Source organism: Stegostoma tigrinum, chromosome 33 (assembly GCF_030684315.1).
Source record: "Stegostoma tigrinum isolate sSteTig4 chromosome 33, sSteTig4.hap1, whole genome shotgun sequence".
Classification (NCBI taxonomy): Eukaryota; Metazoa; Chordata; class Chondrichthyes; order Orectolobiformes; family Stegostomatidae; genus Stegostoma; species Stegostoma tigrinum.
The window spans coordinates 9,395,572-9,414,310 of record NC_081386.1 but is presented as its reverse complement, the minus strand read 5'-3'; the positions used below and the strand labels follow the sequence as shown (position 1 = coordinate 9,414,310).

Sequence of the window (18,739 nt, the reverse complement as noted above, 5' to 3'; positions counted from 1 at the left end):
TAGAACAAACTGTAGGAGAAGCTTGAGTCAATTTAGTGGTGGCAAATGACCTAGGTGCTTCACCATATGTATTGGACCTGTTTAACCTTGAGTCCATGGTGCTTTCTGCAAGAATGTTTTATTTTACAGCTTAGAATATATTTGCAATCTCTCAAGATCGTGTTACAGTTCGACTCCCTTCCAGTTCTCTCCTAACACTGTGATGCTGATGTGGAGGTGCTGGTATTGGACTGGAATGGACAAAGTCAGAAATCACACAACATCAGGTTACAATCCAACAGGTTTATTTGAAACTACAAGCTTTTGGAGCGTAGCTCCTTCATCAGGTCGAGTGTGACAGATGCACATTGGCATAGAATTTATAGGCAGCGAGATCAATGGCAGAGAGATTAAAAGATCATATGAATGGCATGGGTGGGTGTGTTGAATAATAAGCCCATGCAGATGATCACAAGTATTAGATAGTGTGAGTAAAGTGTCAGCAGCTGAATAACAAGTGAAGGGATGGCCTACAATCCGAATAAATGAGGCACAAAGATAATTACAGAAGAATTAAAAATAAGGTGGTGCAAGATCGCATGGCTGGAGTAACATGATAGGTATGAGTCCATGCTGTGGTTCTAACCAAAGTAAAAAGTAATCCAAAACTACACAAATTAAGGTTGGGAGATCATTACAATTTATTAAGGTGAGGGTGTCAAAACAGGACAGTACAGAAGATTTTACAGATACAGAACAGTGTGGTGGGGTCACACGTAGCGTGACACGAATCCAAGATCACAGCCGTCTTCATGGGTACGGGACTTGGCTATCAATTTCTGCTCAGTGATTCTTCATTGTCATGTACCTCAGAGTCTGCCTTGGAGGATGCTGGCCTGAAGATCTGAGGCTGAATGTCCTTGGCCCCTTAACCCCTACGGGGTGGGAACATTCGTGTCTGGCGACTGTTGCATGGTGTCCATCTATCCGTTGTCTGCATGGTCTCACCAATATCCAATGCCTTGGGTATCATTGCCTGCAGTGTATGAGATAAACAACATTGGTCGAGTCACATAAGTATCTGCCGTGTACGTGGTGGGAGGTGTTCCCATGTGTGATGGTTGTGTCCATGTCGAAGGTCTGACATGTCTTGCAGAGGTTGCCATGACAGGGTTGTGTGGTGTTGTGTTTGGTGCCATCCTGAAGCCTGCTGGGTAGTTTGCTGCGAGCGATGGTCCGTTTAAGGTTTGGCAGTTGTTTGTGACAGTATCAACTTAATAAATTGTTATAATCTCTCCATCTTAATTAATTTGTACCATTTGGATTACTTATTATTTTGGTTAGATCCTCAGCGTGTGACTCTTCTACTTATCAAGTTATTCTAGTTATTTGGCTTGTATCCAGCACCATCTTTTTTTTTGTAATTATCTCTTTGTCTCATTTTATCAGATTTTAGGTCATCCCTTCACTTGTTATTCAGCTGTTGATGCTTTACTCACACCATCTGAAACTTTTGATTACCTGCAGAGACTTACTATTCTACACTCCACTCACACCATTTGTGTGATATTTTGATCTCTCTACCTATAAACTCTGTGCCTGTGTGCTTTCCCGTCACTTCACCTGTGACACTGGCATTGTTGTATCCCATGTTATGCGCCAACAGGTTCGAAAACAGTTTCTTCCCTGCTTTATTAGACTTCAGAATGGCCCTCTCAAATTTCAAATCCAACGTTGGTCATGCTTTTTATGTGCCTTCCTTGCAGCTGTAACTTTGTATTGCTCGCTCTGTTCTCTTACCTTAATGCACTTTGTATGGTATGATCTGTCTGTACTGCATGCAAAACGAAACTTTTCACTGTACCGAGACACATGTGCTGTAAAAAGTCAATCCAAAACATTATCATATGTCATTACTCTACACTAGTTTGTAATTAAACACTCATTCAGATATTTTCTATTCTTCCTGTTCAGAGATGTCACCAATGGAGTCAGTGGAACATGAACTCAGGCATTCTAGACTGGAGGTTGAGACACTGCCACTGTGCTGCAAGACACTCACTTGCCTGAAGATGATCAAAGCATGACTGAATTCAATAGTTGCTTTGAAAAGGCTTAACACAGTCATCACCAACTTAGCCTATAGCGTTTTGCTGTGGTGTGTGGCTGACTTCTTTAAGTGCAGAGGCTGTTCGAATTTTCTTTCAAGGCTGCACAGGCAAATTAGCTCAATGAGGCCAGTGCAGGAACTTGCAGGTTGCTACGCAGCTGCCCTGCTGCGCACCTTAGTTGGGGCATTCTTCTCCATTTTGGCATTGCTAGCTTTAACAAGGTGAAGCAGAGAGCGACAGCTAAAAAAAACTGGCCAGAAAATGTTATTAGGAGATGCAGCACATGAGCAGTGGCTTAATCCAGAATACACTGCTAAGGAGAAATAGCCACTTCCTGTTAAAACAATGTCAAATGAAGGGAGGGAAAATGAAATGAAACAAAACAAAGTTTATCTGGGTACAAAAAAAATGCAGATTGACAGGAGCAATATAACCATCATTAAAGATAGTCAAAATCTTTAGAACTGCAAAGGGGCAATATGAATGAAACATGTTCTGTGTGTTGAGATTATTGCAAAATGCCTTTATTATTAAATTAAAAGAAAGAAAGTAGTCAAGAATAACATTAAAAATCATCAGGGTAATATTGCAAATGAATATAAGGAAATGACAGACTCATTGTATAATTAAACTGCACTGATCTTCACTATAGAAAAGGAAATAATGAACCTGGTAAGGAAAACTAATAACGAATCAAGGACTGGAACATTGTTTGGAATTTGAGATGATAAGAGAGCGCCAACTTTGATCTTTAAAGGTTGTTACATCCAACTATCCTAATTGATTTTTGCAGGAAGTATCTAAAACCATAGATAGGGGAATGGATACAGTTTATATGGTATTTAATAAGGTTCTTCATGATCACAGACAATTAAAATTAAAGTTTATGGAGTTTGAGGTGAACTTTTGATCTGCATAGGAAATCAGTTAAGACGGCAGAAGGTAGAAAATGGATCAATTCTACATACTTAAATTGTCCCACAATAATCTGTTCTGTGGCCTTGAATGTTTACCATACTTGGATAACACATTAAAAGGTTATGTATCCAAGACTGCCAATGACAAATTATTGGTGGCATAGTAATTTGTACAGCTAGGGAATGGAATGTGAGCCTTGATATCAGACAGGGGTAGACTAGAAAGGGGAGAGAGTTTTGCTACAGCAATACAAGCCCTAGTTAGAAAATCTCTCCAAGTTCCAGACATGGCATCAAAGAAGAGACACATTGGCCTTGGAAGAAATACAGTACGGAATGTTATGGGTTATCAGGTAAAATTACATGAGCTAGGTTTATATTCCCTGGAATACAGAAGGTACTGGGGGATTAGATTGAGGTTTGTAGGATTTTGTACGGACTTGGAATGGCAGTGACAACAAACATCTGCACATGTACAGTGTCACTTGGAAGTATGGAGGTATTGGCAGTGGTTCCAAAGTTCTGTCCATCGTAAGACTAAGCAGGAATAGAATTGGAGGACATCACCGTAAGATCAGAGCCAGGTCATTCAGGACAGAAGCTGGGAAACATTTCTTCACCCAAATGGTGATGGAGTCCTGGGATTCTCTCCCATATAAAGTACTAAATGTAAACTTAATTCATGATCTAAAATCTGAGATCAATTGTTTTTTTGCACTCCAATGGTATAAACCGTTTCGGAGGCATGGCAAGCAGACAACGTCAACACAGAGCCATGATCTCAGTGAATGGCTCAGCCATGCTTGAGGCCCTGAATGGTTTATTCATGTAAGGATCCTGTACGGGGGAGGATCCAGGTGTTGTGGTACATGCCGGAACGAACAACATAGGCAAGACAAAGAAAGAAGTTCAGGGATTATCAGGAGCTAAGAACCAAAATAAAGAGCAGGCCCTCAAGTGTTATTATCTCTGGATTACTGCCCAAGCCACATGAAAATTGGCACAGGGCCAAGAGAATAAGAGAAGTAAACATGTGGCTAAAAGAGTGGTGGGGGAAAGAGGGGTTCCTTTTCATGGAGCACTGGCATCAGTATTGGAACAGGAGGGATTTGTACCACTGGGACCAATGTCCTAGCAAAAAGGGTAAATAGACTGGGCAACAGGACTTCAAATAAGAAAGTTAGGGGGGAGAATGGAAGGGTATAATTTCTCCCTGTGGGGAATAAAGCAGCAGGTTAACATCTGTAGGTGTAGATTCCACTGCATGGAAAATAGAAATCTGGAGAGATTATTAAAGCCTCCAGCAAAGACACAAATAGGACAGAGTATTTGGAAAGGGTTAGGAATCAAACTTCAAGCGCACTGGATAAACGAGTGGCAATGAGAAGAGGCATGGTTACTACAGGACTGAAGGTGTTACATCTGAATGCACACAGTATAAGGAATAAGGTAAATGAGCTTGTAGTGCAGATCGAAATTGGCAGGTAAGACATGGTGGGTATTACGGAGACGTGGCTGCAAAGGGATCAGGATTGGGAGCTGAATATTCAAGAATGTACATCTTATTGAAAAGATGGGCAGGTGGACAGAGGGGTATGGGTTGCCTTATCAGTAAGAAATGAAATTAAATTAATGGTGAGAAATGAAAGAAGGTCAGAAGTGTGGAAGCTGTATGGGTAGATTTAAGGAACCACAGAGGTAAAAAAATAGCATTGTTGGAATTATGTACAGGCCTCCAAACAGCAGTCAGGAGCTGGGGCACAAAATACACCAGGAGACAGAGAAAGTGTGTAAGAAAGGCAGAGTTACAGTGAGCATGGGGAATTTCCATATGCAGGTGGTCTGGGGAAATCAGGTTGGTAGTGGATTAGAACAAAAGGCATTTGTGGAATGTCTACGAGACGGCGTTTTGGAACAGCTTGTGGTGGAGCCCACTAGGGGACAGGCAAAACTGGGCATAGTGTTGTGCAATGTGGCAGACTTGTTAAGGGAACTTAAGGTAAAGGGACCCTTAGGAGGCAGTAATCACAACATGACAGAATCTACTCTGCAATTTGAGAGGGAGAAGATAGAATCAGAGGTAACAGTATTACAGCTGAATAAAGGCAACTACAGAGGCATGTGGGAGGAACTGGGCAGAATTGACTGGGAGAGGAGCTGAGCAGGATAGACAATGCAATGGCAGGAGTTTCTAGGAGGAATTCAGGAGACACAGCAAGAATTTATCCCTAGGAAAAAGAAGCATTAAACAGGGATGATGAGGCAACCATGGCTGACTAGGGAAGTCAGGGATAGCATAAAAGCAAAAGAGAAAGTATATAATGTGGTGAAAGGCTGTGGGAAAACAGAAAATTGGGAAGCTTACAAGGACCAACAGAGGGCAACAAAAAAAAAATCAGGAGGGAGAAGATTAAATATGAGGATAAACTAGCCAGTAATGTAAAGGAGGATTGTAAGAGTTTCTTTAGATGTATAAAGGGGAAAAAGAGAGGCAGAAGTGGGCATTGGACCGCTGGAAAATGATGCTGGAGAGATAGTAGTGGGGAACAAGGAAATGGCTGAGGATCTGAATAATTACTTTGCCTCAGTCTTCACGGTGGAAGACACAGGTAACATCCCAAAAATTCAAGACAGTCAGGGCAGAGCTGAGTATGTTGCCCATCATCGAGGAAAAGGTGCTAGAAAAACTGAATTGTCTGAAGGTGGGCAAATCATCTGGACCAGATGGGCTACATTGCAGAATTTTTAAGGAAATAGCTGAAGAGATAGTCAAGGTGATAGCGGTGATTTTTCAGGAATTGCTAGTCAGGGAGGGTCCCAGAGGACTGGAAAATCACTAATGTGACACCCCTGTTTAAAAAGGGAGTAAGGCAAAAGGTTGAAAATTATAGGCTGATTAGCCTAACCTTGGTCACGGGTAAGATTTTAGAGTCCATTATGAAGGATGAGATTTCTGAAAACTTGGAAGTATGTTGTAAAATAGGACAAAGTTTGCATGGTTTCATCAAGGGGAGGTCATGCCTGATAAAGCTTTTAGAATTCTTTGAGGAAGTAATGAGCAGGGTAGGCCAAGGAGAGCCAAGGAGAGACTTATCTGCCTGGACTTCAAGAAGGCCTTTGACAAGGTGCCACACAGGAGGCTCCTGAGTAAGATAAGGGTCCACGGTGTTAGAGGCAAGGTGCTAGCATGGATAGAAGATTGGCTGGATGTCAGAAAGCGGAGAGTGAGGATAAAAGGATCTTTCTCAGGATAGTAGCCAGTGACAAGTGGTGTTCCGCAAGGGTCAATGCTGGGACCACAACTTTTCACTTTATATATTAATGATCTAGATGAAGGAACTGAGGACATTCTGGGTAAATTTGTAGATGATCAAAGATAGGTGGAGGGACAGGTAGTACTGAGGATGCAGGGAGGCTGCAGAAGGACTTGGACAGGTTAGGAGAGTGGGCAAAGAAGTGGCAGATGGAATACGATGTGGTAAGTGTGAGGTCATGCACTTTGGCAAGAAGAACAAAAACATGGACTATTTTCTAAATGGGGAGAATATTCAAAAGCCTGAAGGTGTACAAGGTAATGAGAGGCATGGATAGAGTCGATAGCCAGAGACTTTTCCCCAGGACAGGATTGACTGCCACGAGGGGCCATAGTTTTAAGGTGTTAGGAGGAAGGTATAGAGGAGACGTCAGAGGGAGGTTCTTCACCCAGAGAGTTGTGAGCGCATGGAATAGTTTACCAGTGGTAGTCGTGGAAGCAGAGTCATAGTGACATTTAAGCAACTGCCGGACGTGCACATGGACAGCAGTGAACTGAGGGGAATGTAGGTTAGGTTATTTTATCTTTGGATGAGGATTATTCTACAGCACAACATCGTGGGCCGAAGGGCCTGTACTGTGCTGTACTTTTCTATGTTCTATGTTCTAAGTGTAATGAGACTTGGGAATTCTAGTCCAGGATTCTCTCAAGGTAAACTTGCAGGTTGAGTCCATACAATCTTTGTACTGTGAGGAGAAACCCACACAGACACGGGGAGAATGTGCAAACAGACAGTTGTCCAAGAGTGGAATTGAAACCAGGTCCTTGGCACTGTGAGGCTGCAGTGGAAACCACTGAGCCACTATGCTACCCATCAATTAGTTCAATTAAGTGTAATTCCATTGGAAATTCCAGAATAAATCAATATAAAATCTGCTAAGTCGTTTACAACTCCTTGATGACTTCTCCCCCTGAGGAATTTCCAGATCACTATATCAAATGACCTCTTGCATAAACATCTTGATTAAAACACGCAGAGTTAAAAGCGTAGTTGGAAGACTAGAAAGCACATTTCAGGTTTTCTAAAACCTTTCAAGATGATCTAAGTACATTTTGAAGCATAGCAACTGTTGAATATCAGGAAACTCACATTTGCAATGTGATAATGGCCAGAATAATCTTGTTTCAGTGATGCTGTTTGAGTTAAATGCTAGCCAGAGTTCCAGGAAGAACATCCCAGCTATTTGAAATGGTACCACAGGGATCTCTTATATTGCCTGGAGATGACCAACAAAGCCCTTGGGGTTTAACATCTTATTCAAAAGAGAGAATCAGTTTGGATAATCACTCAGAAATCTGGAGTGGGGCTTAATCTGACAACCTTCATGGTAGCCCACAAACCCACCAACACACTAAAACAGCAGCTAATGAACTTAAAAGACCCTATACAGACAACAAGCAAAACGAACGTCATTTACAAAATACCTTGCAAGAACTGTGACAAACACTACATTGGACAAACAGGCAGAAAGCTAGCCACCAGGATACATGAACATCAACTAGCCACAAAACGACATGACCCACTATCACTGATATCCTTACATACAGAAGAGGAAGGACACCACTTCAATTGGGACAACACATCCATCCTAGGACAAGCCAAACAGAGACACGCACAAGAATTCCTAGAAGCATGGCATTCCAACCGGAACTCCATCAACAAACACATTGATTTGGAGCCCATCTACCACCCTCTGAGAAAAAGGGTAGGAAATGACATCACCAACACAGGAAATGACATCACCAACCCAAGGAAACCTAAACACATATAAAGAAAGTGGGACATAACACCAGCGCCTCACAGGAGGCTCACTGATGATGTTACCTAGAATGGTGATGAAACGTCTGAAAACGAACCTTCCATCTCAGCAAGCAAGCTTACATCCAGAACCTTCAGACTCAGGACTGAGAATTTTACCAGTGGGGCACCACTCTTCCATTCAGTTGTTAATCACACAAGACTTTATTTCCCACATCCACCTTTTGGCCTTGGTTAAAATGCCAGGGAGGAGCCCAGTGAGCAGTGTAGCCAGTTGTAGCTTGCTGTGTGGGGAACACAGCAGGAAAACCCTGTCTCTTTGGGTCCCATGTTCCTGGAGTTGGAGCTTGGGTATCCTTGTTCCAGCTCTGCACTCAATTGAAATATTCGGCATCAGATCAGCAGAAAGCCCACTGAAAGCCACCCTGCTGCCTTTATTGCTGGAATCCCCTCCCCACCTTCACCTCTAGCGTGGGTTCCAGTAATATGATAGACTGGAATGGGCACAGTACCAGTAGCAGCTACTGCCTTCTGTTTTGCACTGCTGGAGTAGTTGGTCACTAATTGACTGGCAGCTCATGTCAGCAGATCTTGCCCATCCCTAAAACATGCCCTCAGGGCCCTGGATCCCAGCAATGGCCCATCTCTGTCACTGGGTCGGACAAGTCATGTTAAGTCTTCCCTAATAGAGGCAACTTAGACCTATTGCTGAATCTCTAGCCAGCAACTAGGAACTCCAAACCCTTCACAAGATTCAGCTTGACGTGCTGAATCGATTCTGTATGATTTTCTGATTAAGTCAGTAAACAATTATTACTACTGGTGACTTTCTTCACTCAATGTATAATCCTTTGTCAGGCAAATTCGAGTCATACAGCATGGAGATGGGCCCTTCAGCCCAACCTGTCCATGCCGACCAGGTTTCCTGAACTGAGCACGTGCCCTTTTCCTGGCTTTGGCCCATATCCCCCAAACTTCTCCTATCCACATTACTGTCCAAATGTCTCCCACCTTATGTGTGAAAACATTGCCCCTCAGGTTCCTTTCCCCTCTCACCTTAAAGCTATGCCCTCTTGTTTTGGACTTCCTTACCCTGGGGAGAGCACATGGCCAGTCACTTATCTATGCCCCTCATGATTTTATAAACCTCATGATTTCTTCAGAACTGCAAGTAGAATTCATCAAAGCTTAAAAGTATTGTGGGAATAACATGACAGAAACAACATTTAAATAATTACAAGCCAACTAATAAACTCGAGCAATGAAAAGAATAAAGCTCAGCAGGCTGGACATAGTAAAGTGAGAATAATCATTTCCTTCTGTCTGCTGTGGAATTCTACATGAAATTGGAACAGTGGCAGGGTCAGCAGAGCCTAATGGGCTGAACAATCTCATTGCACGCTGTGAGCTCAATACTTTATGATTTGGAATCACGGAGAATATAGTATATTGGCTTGGTCATAGAGTCATTGAGTCATATAAAAGACAGAAACAGGCATTTAGGCCTAACTTTCCTATGTTAACCAGGTTTCATAAACTGAACTAGTCCCATTTGGATGTGTTTGGCCAATATCCCTTCAAACATTTCCTATCCATGTGCCTGTCCAAATGCCTTTTTAATGTTGTAACTGTACCTATATCGACCACTTCCTCTGGCAGTTGGTTCCACCCTCTGAGTGAAAAAGTTGCCCCTCAAGTCTCTTCCAAGGTTTTTGCCTCTCATCTTAAACTTATTTTAGGAGGGGTGACCTAAGGGTTGGTCTGATATGGTAGCTATATCTATCAGCCTATGCTCAGAGCCCTCCATCACTAACGGTGTGCACTCACTCTTCCCTGCTGTAGTAAGATGCATAGCTCTTGTCAAATACAGCAGCACTGTGAAATTCTTATCACTCCACAAAGAGGGGTATTACTCCATCAAGTCTTTTAGCAAAGGTGACTCTGACATATGGGGAAAGTGGGCAATGCTGCAGCAGAACGCTATAGTTGAACACAAGCTCCCAGAAGTGGAGACAAGAGACAGGAAGGACATTTAGTTTGGGTAGGGTGATGGCACACAGATCCCAGTTTCAGACAGGAACTAATGTGTCCTTCATATTGTTAACACATTAACTTTGGTAAAATGAACACTGAGCTGGAGATGTCATTGAGGACAAGATTCAGCAAATTTATTCATAGAGCAAGGAAATGCAATACCACACAATCACAGACATTAAGTCATACAATATGGAAACAGACCATAAGCTCATCACACCTGCTGCTCCCGAGCCATATCCCTCCAAACCTTTACTATTCATGTACTTATCTAAGTTTCAAAAGTTGTAACTGTGCCCACATCCACCACTTCCTCAGGAAGTCCATTCCACACGTGAACCACCTTCCGTGTAAGACATTTGCCCTTCTTGCCTTTTTTAAATTTCTCTCCTCACATCTTAAAGTATGCCTCTTGGTCTTGAAATCCCCCATCCCAGGGAAAAGACACCTAACATTAACCCTATCCATACCCCTCATGATTTTATCAATCTCTATAAGGTCACGTCTCAACCTCCTACACTCCAGTGAAAAATGTCTTAGCCTCTCCTTATAACTCAAACCTTCAATACCCAGCAACATCCTGGTAACTCTCTTCTGAACGCACTGTAGCTTAAAAATATCTTTCTTATAACAGAATTGGACACAGTATTCCAGAAGAGGCCTCACCAATGTCCCGCACAACCTCAACATGACTTCCCATCTCCTATACTGAAAAGTCTCAGCAATGAAGGCAAGCGTGCTAAACGCCTTTTTAATCATCCTGTCTATATGTGTCGCAAACTCCAAGGAATTATGCACTTGCACCCCTAGGTCCCTCTGTTCTATAGCACTACTCAGGGCTCAGACATTAAATTGTATAAGTCCTGCCCTTGTTGGTTTTACCAAAATGCAACGAATGGGGTACAAGTTGGAGGTGGGACTAAAATGCTGCTGTTCCTACACTTCACATGCTGCTCCTGAGCAGCAGGTTCTGGAGAAATTACCCTAAGTAGCCATTTACAACATTCAATCCTCATTAGTAACTTCATTGGCACTTTAATTCTGTGTACTGACATAACACAGCTGGGTTATTACACATTATTATTCTATGCAGAATGCATCGACTTGCGCTAATTATGCTACATCATGGTCTCATGCCTGACAAGGAAAGCCATTATAACCTTCATCAGTTTTGCAGACAAAGTGCATTTAGCCTTTGGCATTTTCCATGAGGCAGCTGAGATATTATCTTCAAATCTTGAAAATGTCCATGCATTTGCACCTTACTCATCGATAAATGTCGTACCTCGTATCCTCTACATGCTTGTTAGTGAACTGTGATAGTCCCTGTAGGCTATACTCCCTAGCGAACTGTTGGAACTTGTTTACCTCATTGACTCTGCCAGTGACTGCTTATTCCCAGGGCTGGGTAGATGTTACTATTGTTAGGCCTGTGTTCTGTGTTATCTGATGCCATTAACTACCTGCAGTATAAACTGTAGGCAGCAATTACCTTGTGCCTTGTAATAACATATACAGGACAATAACTTGCAGGCGAGATCATTGTCAAACATCTGTGGAAACTGGTAATCCTGCAGTTTGTTTATCACATGCATCAGTGCCCAAATCAGCCTCAAAAATACAGCTATTTCCCATTGCACAGGTTTCTTAGCAATGGAAAAATATACAGCAAAGAAAATTGAATCTACTATAAATAATACTGGGAAGAGCTCAGCAAATGAAAGATTCTCAGAGCTTTGACAGGATCTGTAAGTTGTTCACGTTTCACTGTTGCATTTTAAGAAGCTGTTTTGAAGTTTCAGCTAATTTGGCACCTTGTAATTCACAAAATGTGACCCTGATCTTCCAACAAAGTGTTCCAGTTGTAATTAGCACTCAGGAACAGAAATAGTCCATTTGGCCCTTCCAGCCTGCTCCACCATTCTATGATGGGAATTAGCACTGACCAGAAATTGAATTGGCTGAGGCATATGCTGGTGGCAAGAGTAGGTCAGAGACTGGTCAGTAACTGATGCCCTGACTCCATAAAACCATCTACAAGGAGCAACTCAGGAGTGTAATGGAAGAATCTACACTTGACTGGAAGGGTGCAGCTCCAACAACACTCAAGGCACTTGACACCATTGGACATCACTTGAATTGTCTCCCCATTCACTGCCTTCAACATTCACTCTCCCCACTGTCGGTGTACAATAGCAGGAGTGTGTACCATCTACAAGACACACGGCAGTTACTCACCAAAATCCCTTCCCAAACCCTCAACTTCTCTCACCACAAAGAGAGTCATATTGGACTCAAAAGATTAGCTCTGTTCCCGTCCCCGCATGACTCAGCTGCTAGACCTCTTTAGTTTTCCAGCACTGTCTGTATTATTTGAGGGCAGAACGTGGAGGTATCGAAAATAAGATGTATTTCTGCATGGAATGGTGTGGATCTAGTTTCTTCACATGATTACATACTTCTAGGCTCATTACAGAAGCTGATATAGGTAAATCAATACTTTTTCTGAAGCTTGTGGGAACTTTCTGGGCCCTAATATCCAGCTTCACATTTAAAAGGCACCTGGATAATGCTCGATTTTCTAAAAGCCATGGAGCCTCATTCAATCTTCCTTTGCTCAACAAACCCACCTGCCCTCTGGAAATAGTTGAGGCACTGCCACACTTCATAGAATCTACACACTGCTGAAAGAGGCCATTTGGCCCATAGAGTCCATATCAACCCTCCAAGCAAGCCCCACTTCAATGCAATTGTCATGGCTAACCCACCTTGCCTGCACATCCCTGAACACTATGGGCAGTTTAGCATGGCCAATCTACCCGAACCTACATATCTTTAGACTGTGGGAGGAAACCAGAGGAAACTCACACAGACATGGGGAGAATGTGCCTGTGGGTGGAATTGAACTCAGGTTCCTGGCGCTGTGAGGCAGCAGGGCTAACCACTGAGCCACCGTGCCATTCTAGTTTTTTTCTATTTTATTCTTCAGCACAAAAGACAAAATGTGTAAGAACTCTCCGTAAAGTTGTCCTGTGTAGATTGTTTCCTTGAGTATAATTCCAACAGACTGGGATTTTAATGAGTGTTCCTAACATGCTAATTAATGCAAAACAGAAGGTAGGGAAAGCTATCCTGCTTTAAAAGTTCTGAGAATTTAAGACCAAACCCACAGATGTGACACTAAATTTTTGTTTCCTGCCCAATTAAACTCCCCAACCAACTTTTCCAAAATCTCTGGGGTGGGCAATGACAATTCTGCTCAAGGTTTCAGAAGTGATGTCCTTTTTTAAAATTTGCTATTCGTTCCTCTTCAAATTAGTCCTGTAGTATCAGCTGATCAACAACCTTCATTTCTATTGAGCCTTAAATGGAGAAATTATTCTCCAGTGATTTGACTTGGACAGAAATAAACCTAGACAAAGTTGCACAAGTTAATGAAAGAGCCAAAAATGAAAAATTTTGAGATAGTTTCTGAAAATGGAAATGTAAAGCAGACAGTTTTGGACATTTAGCTCCTATGCAGCTGAAAATTGGGGTTTCGAACCGGTTGGGAATGGATTGCTACTCTCAGTCTTATCTTAATCTGCTTCAAACAGGCTCCAGATTTCTGTCTGAACCCAACCTGCTCAGAAACACAGAGCATATCTGATATTGGAATCATTCTTTACGGAGCAGGATTGTTGGCAACACTAGCTACTGTATTCTGGTAAGCCTTTTTTCACTGACACACTGAAAAGTTCTGGGAACCCTAAAAAGTTTTTCAGCTTGTTAGTGACTGAGTGAGAGTGAAGTGAGTGGGTATGTGGATCAAGTGGCAGGGTTATAGAAAGACAAGATGGAAAGTAACATGGTGGCAGCTGAGTGATAAGGTGGTGACAACTGGTCACATTGGTTTGTGCAGGGAGTCACAATGGCCATGGGAGTTGGACACTTGGCGAGGAGGTCAGAGGCATCAAAGAGAAGTTAGAAAGTTAGGGGGCAGTTGGATGTCGGGGGACAGGGTTGGTGGGGTTTGGAGATCGGGGGCTATCAGAGATTTAGGGGATGCTGGAGATTTCCAGATGTTGAAAGGTCGGAGAAGAGTCAGGGGACTGGGAAAGTTAGAGGGCCAGGAAAATATTCAACCAGAACAATGAGAAGAAAGGTGTAGTTTAGATTTATCGCTGTGACTTTGTCAAACTGGTATTAGTCGATGAAGAAAGAAACCTTCTGCAAGGTGGCTATGTGATTTTGTAAAATGCCAAGTGGAATTATATTTTAGAAAAGGCAGGAAAGAGAATTGAACCCTAAGCCAATAAATATATCCACTTTGGCAGAAACCTGAATACGGGCTCTGTATGGTCTTTAATTTACCTTAAATGCCCTTTACGGACGATCGCTTCAGTCACAGTATGTGTCAACATGGTTTCCTAATGCAAGCAAATTAGCAATTGAGGATAAAACCACTGATAGCTTTATTTGCTCTTCTTTCTACATTGGTTTTGTGCGAGTTAGTGCAGAGTTATATTCAATTTTAACTTTGTCGATTGACAAGGTTGGCAGTATTCTGACCCCTGAGTTAGAACATCCTGGGCGTAAGCCTCACTCCACAGTGGGGAATACTGAAACTAGTATTTTAGTGCAATACCAAGGAAGCACTGTACTGCCGTAGGTGTGGCTTTTCTATGTGATGTTCAACAGCAGCCTGAGCAGTTTAGATACAAATTACTATGTGGCATAATTCTTAGAATCTGGGAGTTCTTACCTTGAATGGATAATAAGATTCTTAAAATTGAATCAAGTCTATGTCCAAGATTTAAGGATTACATTCTGATCAGGACACAGAAAATATATTGTTTTTAGGTGAATTTTTAAAGGATATAAATGTAACCTAAACCAGATTCAGGTACTACCACTCTGTAAATTGTTTAAATTGCAAAGAGGCTTTCATGAGGTAACAGCGTCATAGGTTAATTGAATTTCCTTTCTGAGGTTAAGATGTAAGTCTATTAATATGCAAATTACCGAAATTGGATGAAAGCAAGGTTTTTTTTGAAAAATAATCTTTTGTGGTTAAGAATTGGACTGGAAGAAAGTGCTTGAACGCTCAGCCAAATAAATAATAAATCAAATCCAAAGAGGAAATCATGGAAACTTTCAGCAGCATCTGGGAGAGAGAAATGGAATTAATCAATTGATTGTTCATCTTTGGTGTACAGGGACTTCATCCCCGTTGTTCCTAAGAGAGCAAAGCAAAGAACAGTCCTCACCAATGTGTGAAATTGCATTTTGAGAAAACAAACAAGGGTAGGGCTTATACAATCAATGGTTGGGGCATGTGTAGCGTTGTGGAAGAGAGGAACCTCAGGAACAGAAAGGACTGCAGATGCTGGAAGCAGAATCAAAAGCTGTGGAGCTGGAAAAGCACTGCAGGCCAGTTAGCATCAGAGGAGCAGGAAAGGCAATGTTCCTGTCCTGAAGAATGGTTCCGACCCAACAGGGGCCTCGGGATTCAGGTACAAAAGTCTTTGAAACTTACGTCACATGTAGATGAGGTGGTTAAGAAAGCATTTAACATGCTTGCCTTCATTGGTCAGACCTTTGAGTAGAGGGATTGGGAAATCATCATGAGGTTGTAAAGGATGTTGGCAAGGCCTCTTCTAGAGTACTATGTACAGTTCGAGTTGCCCTGTTATGTCAAATTGGAGAGGGCCCAGAAGAAGATTTAACAGGATGTTGCCCAGAATGGAGGGTTTGAATTTTGAGGAGTGACTGGATAAGGCTGGGACCTTTTTCACTGGAGAGTAGGAGGTTGTGGGGATACCTTATAGAGGTTTATAAAATCATGAGGGGCATAGATAATGTGGGGGAGTTCAAAACTAGGGGGCACATTTTTAAGGTGAGAGGAGAAAGATTTATAACGGACATGAGGGGCAAAGTTTTTTTACGCAGAGAGTGGTTTGTGTGTGGAATGAACTATCAGAGGAAGTGTTGGATGCAGGTACAATTACAACATTTAAAACACATGAGTATTGCGATAAGTATACGAATAGGAAAGGTTTGGACGGATATGAGCTAGATGCAGGCAAGTGGGACTAGTTTACTTTGCCAAGATAGTTGGCATGAACCAGATGGACCCAAGGGTCTGTCTCTGCTGTAGAACTCTATGACACTATAAACTATCTCCCCTCTCTACCTCTCGCAACCCTTCATCACCCCACAGGTCCTGGAGCTCATTTATGCCAATCTAAGTCACATCATGTTGCCTATCCACTACTGTAAAACCTTTTCCCATGGTGGTTTATACACTCCATATTAGGCGATCTCAATCCACCCACTCTATGGTCCATTACGCCCTTATGGTTTGAACTCCAAATTGTGAAATGGTACTGGCATTGTGAAAAACAATATTGGGCTAAAGGTAGGCAAAGAACAAGAGTTGCAGAAAGTGAATCAGCCTCATCCTGTTCCTCGAAATACCATATCGTCTGGTGCCCAATTAACACAGGGAAGAAGTAGGAAGAAGTTAGCAAGAGAAAAACTTATTTTGAACTCATTTAATCTTAGATCACTCTGCTTCATTTTAAGAATAGTTTTCATCGAAACAAATCATACTTTTCAACAAAGTTGGCTGATTGTTGCTTTTTATAAGCATCGTAGAATCCCTACAGTGCAGCAAGAGGCCATTCAACCTATCAAGAGCATCCTACCCAGACCCATACCTTCATGCTATTTCTGTAACCCCACATTTCCCTTATGGGAAGATCTAGCCTGCACATCCCTGTACACTATGGACAATTTAGCATGGTCTTGCCAGTAATGGCCACATCCCAAGGCTGAATGGAGAAGTATAAAGTATAAGTAAATAAATTCACCCCAATTCGCTCGGTAAGAATTGAAGGAAAGGTTATATGTTTACTAGTGTCTTAAGAGAAGAGAAGGAGAACTTGGTGGATTGATTCGCTCAGATGCCCAAAATATATTTTTTGTTTAATTTTGCTGAACTCAAAAAGGGCATTTGCTTGGAATCGGAGATAACACAAGGTGTAGAGCTGGACGAACACGGCAGGCTGAGCAGCATCTTAGGAGCACAAAAGCTGACGTTTTGGGTCTGGACCCTTTTCTGATGTAGGGTCTCGGCCTGAAACGTCAGCTTTTCTGCTCCTAAAATGCTGCTCGGCCTGCTGTGTTCATCGAGCTCCACACTTTGTTATCTCAAATTGTCCAGCATCTGCAGTTCCCATTATCTTGCATTTGCTTGGAATCATGCGAGTTTGTATGTTGGCTCACAGTTAAGCACTGTAGTACCTCAGATTTAATATTCTCATCCCTGCACTCTCAATTATTCAATGGCTTCACCCTACGATATCTCTGTAAGCTGCTCCAGCCCTACAACCCTTTGGGAACACTACATTCCTCCAATGAGGGTTCTTTGTGCATCTCCCACTTACTTTGCTTCACCATCAGCGGCCAACATCAGTCACCTGGGCCCTGAGTTCAGAAATTCCCTTCCCAGAGTTCTCCACTTCTTTCCCTCTTCATTTTCTAGACCCTCCTTCAAGCCTAACACCCTGGCCAATCATTTGGTCACGTGCCTCTTTCTTTAGATTGATCCATAGAATCCCCACTGTGTGGAAGCAAGCCATGTGGCCCATCAAGTCTACACTGGCCCTCCACAGAGCAATCCACACAGATCCACCACCCCTAATCTTATTCCCTGTAACCCATGGCTAACCCACCTAGCCTGCAGATCCCTGGACACTATAGGGAATGCAGCATGGTCAATCTACCTTACCTGCACATCTTTGGACTCTGGGAGAAAACCAGAGTAGCCGGAGGAAATCTACACGTACACAGGGAGAATGTGCAAACTCCACATGGACTGTCGCCTGAGGCTGGAATTGAACCCAGATTGTTGGCGCTGTGAGGCAGCAGTGCTAAGCACTGAGCCACCATGCTGCCTTGGGACCCCATTTCAGTCGGATAGTGCTCCTGTAAAGCAGGAGCTGGGGTCCCTACTTTAAAGGAACTACATAAATGCAAGTTGCTGTGGCTGTCAAAGCACTATCAGTTCATTGCATGCATCCTTCAAAATATTTCAAAGTCTTTCAAGTAAACCTCAGTTACCATTTTCCCATTTCCCGTGCCAATACTTGAGTTAGAAAAGTATACAACAATTCTAACAAAAGGCATACATGGGGCAGAGGTTAATAGTGTATTTTTCAGGTGTGAGTAGGAGCACCTGCCGTTGATACCTCCAGTGGCCAAGCTGCACATATATTCGGGCCTATGCTCAACCTGTCAAGCTTGTTTTTAGGCATCTCGAGAGGTCACCTAAAAAAGGCATTAGGACCCCCTTCACCTTGCAGATATTAACAAGAGGACATCTTTGAGAAATCGGTTTCTGACAAGCAGAGGCAGAACTTTGACATCTTCCTCTCAGAATCCTTCAGTATGTTTACTGTGTCAAACTTGTGGAATCGCATTGTCACAAAACATTTCTAGAGACCTGAAGACCAATTTCGGGCTTTTTTTAAGCTACCCAGTTGGGGAAGTGAGGTGTCTTCTTGCTGCTGATTATGAACTGAAGCTGTGGCATGTATTCTAAATAATCCATTCCCAAGGCTGTTGAGCTTTCAATAACGCT

General features: G+C 42.5%; 1 long non-coding RNA gene across 1 annotated transcript in view; it reads right to left on the bottom strand.

The window, feature by feature from the left end:
• Window positions 1-389: 389 nt before the first annotated feature.
• The window catches only part of LOC132206171 (uncharacterized), a 57,967-nt gene continuing 39,617 nt past the window's right edge, over window positions 390-18,739 (bottom strand). The window contains exon 3 of the long non-coding RNA XR_009442883.1: window positions 390-1,015. This is a non-coding gene — a long non-coding RNA (uncharacterized LOC132206171). The remainder of the gene's footprint in view (window positions 1,016-18,739) is intronic.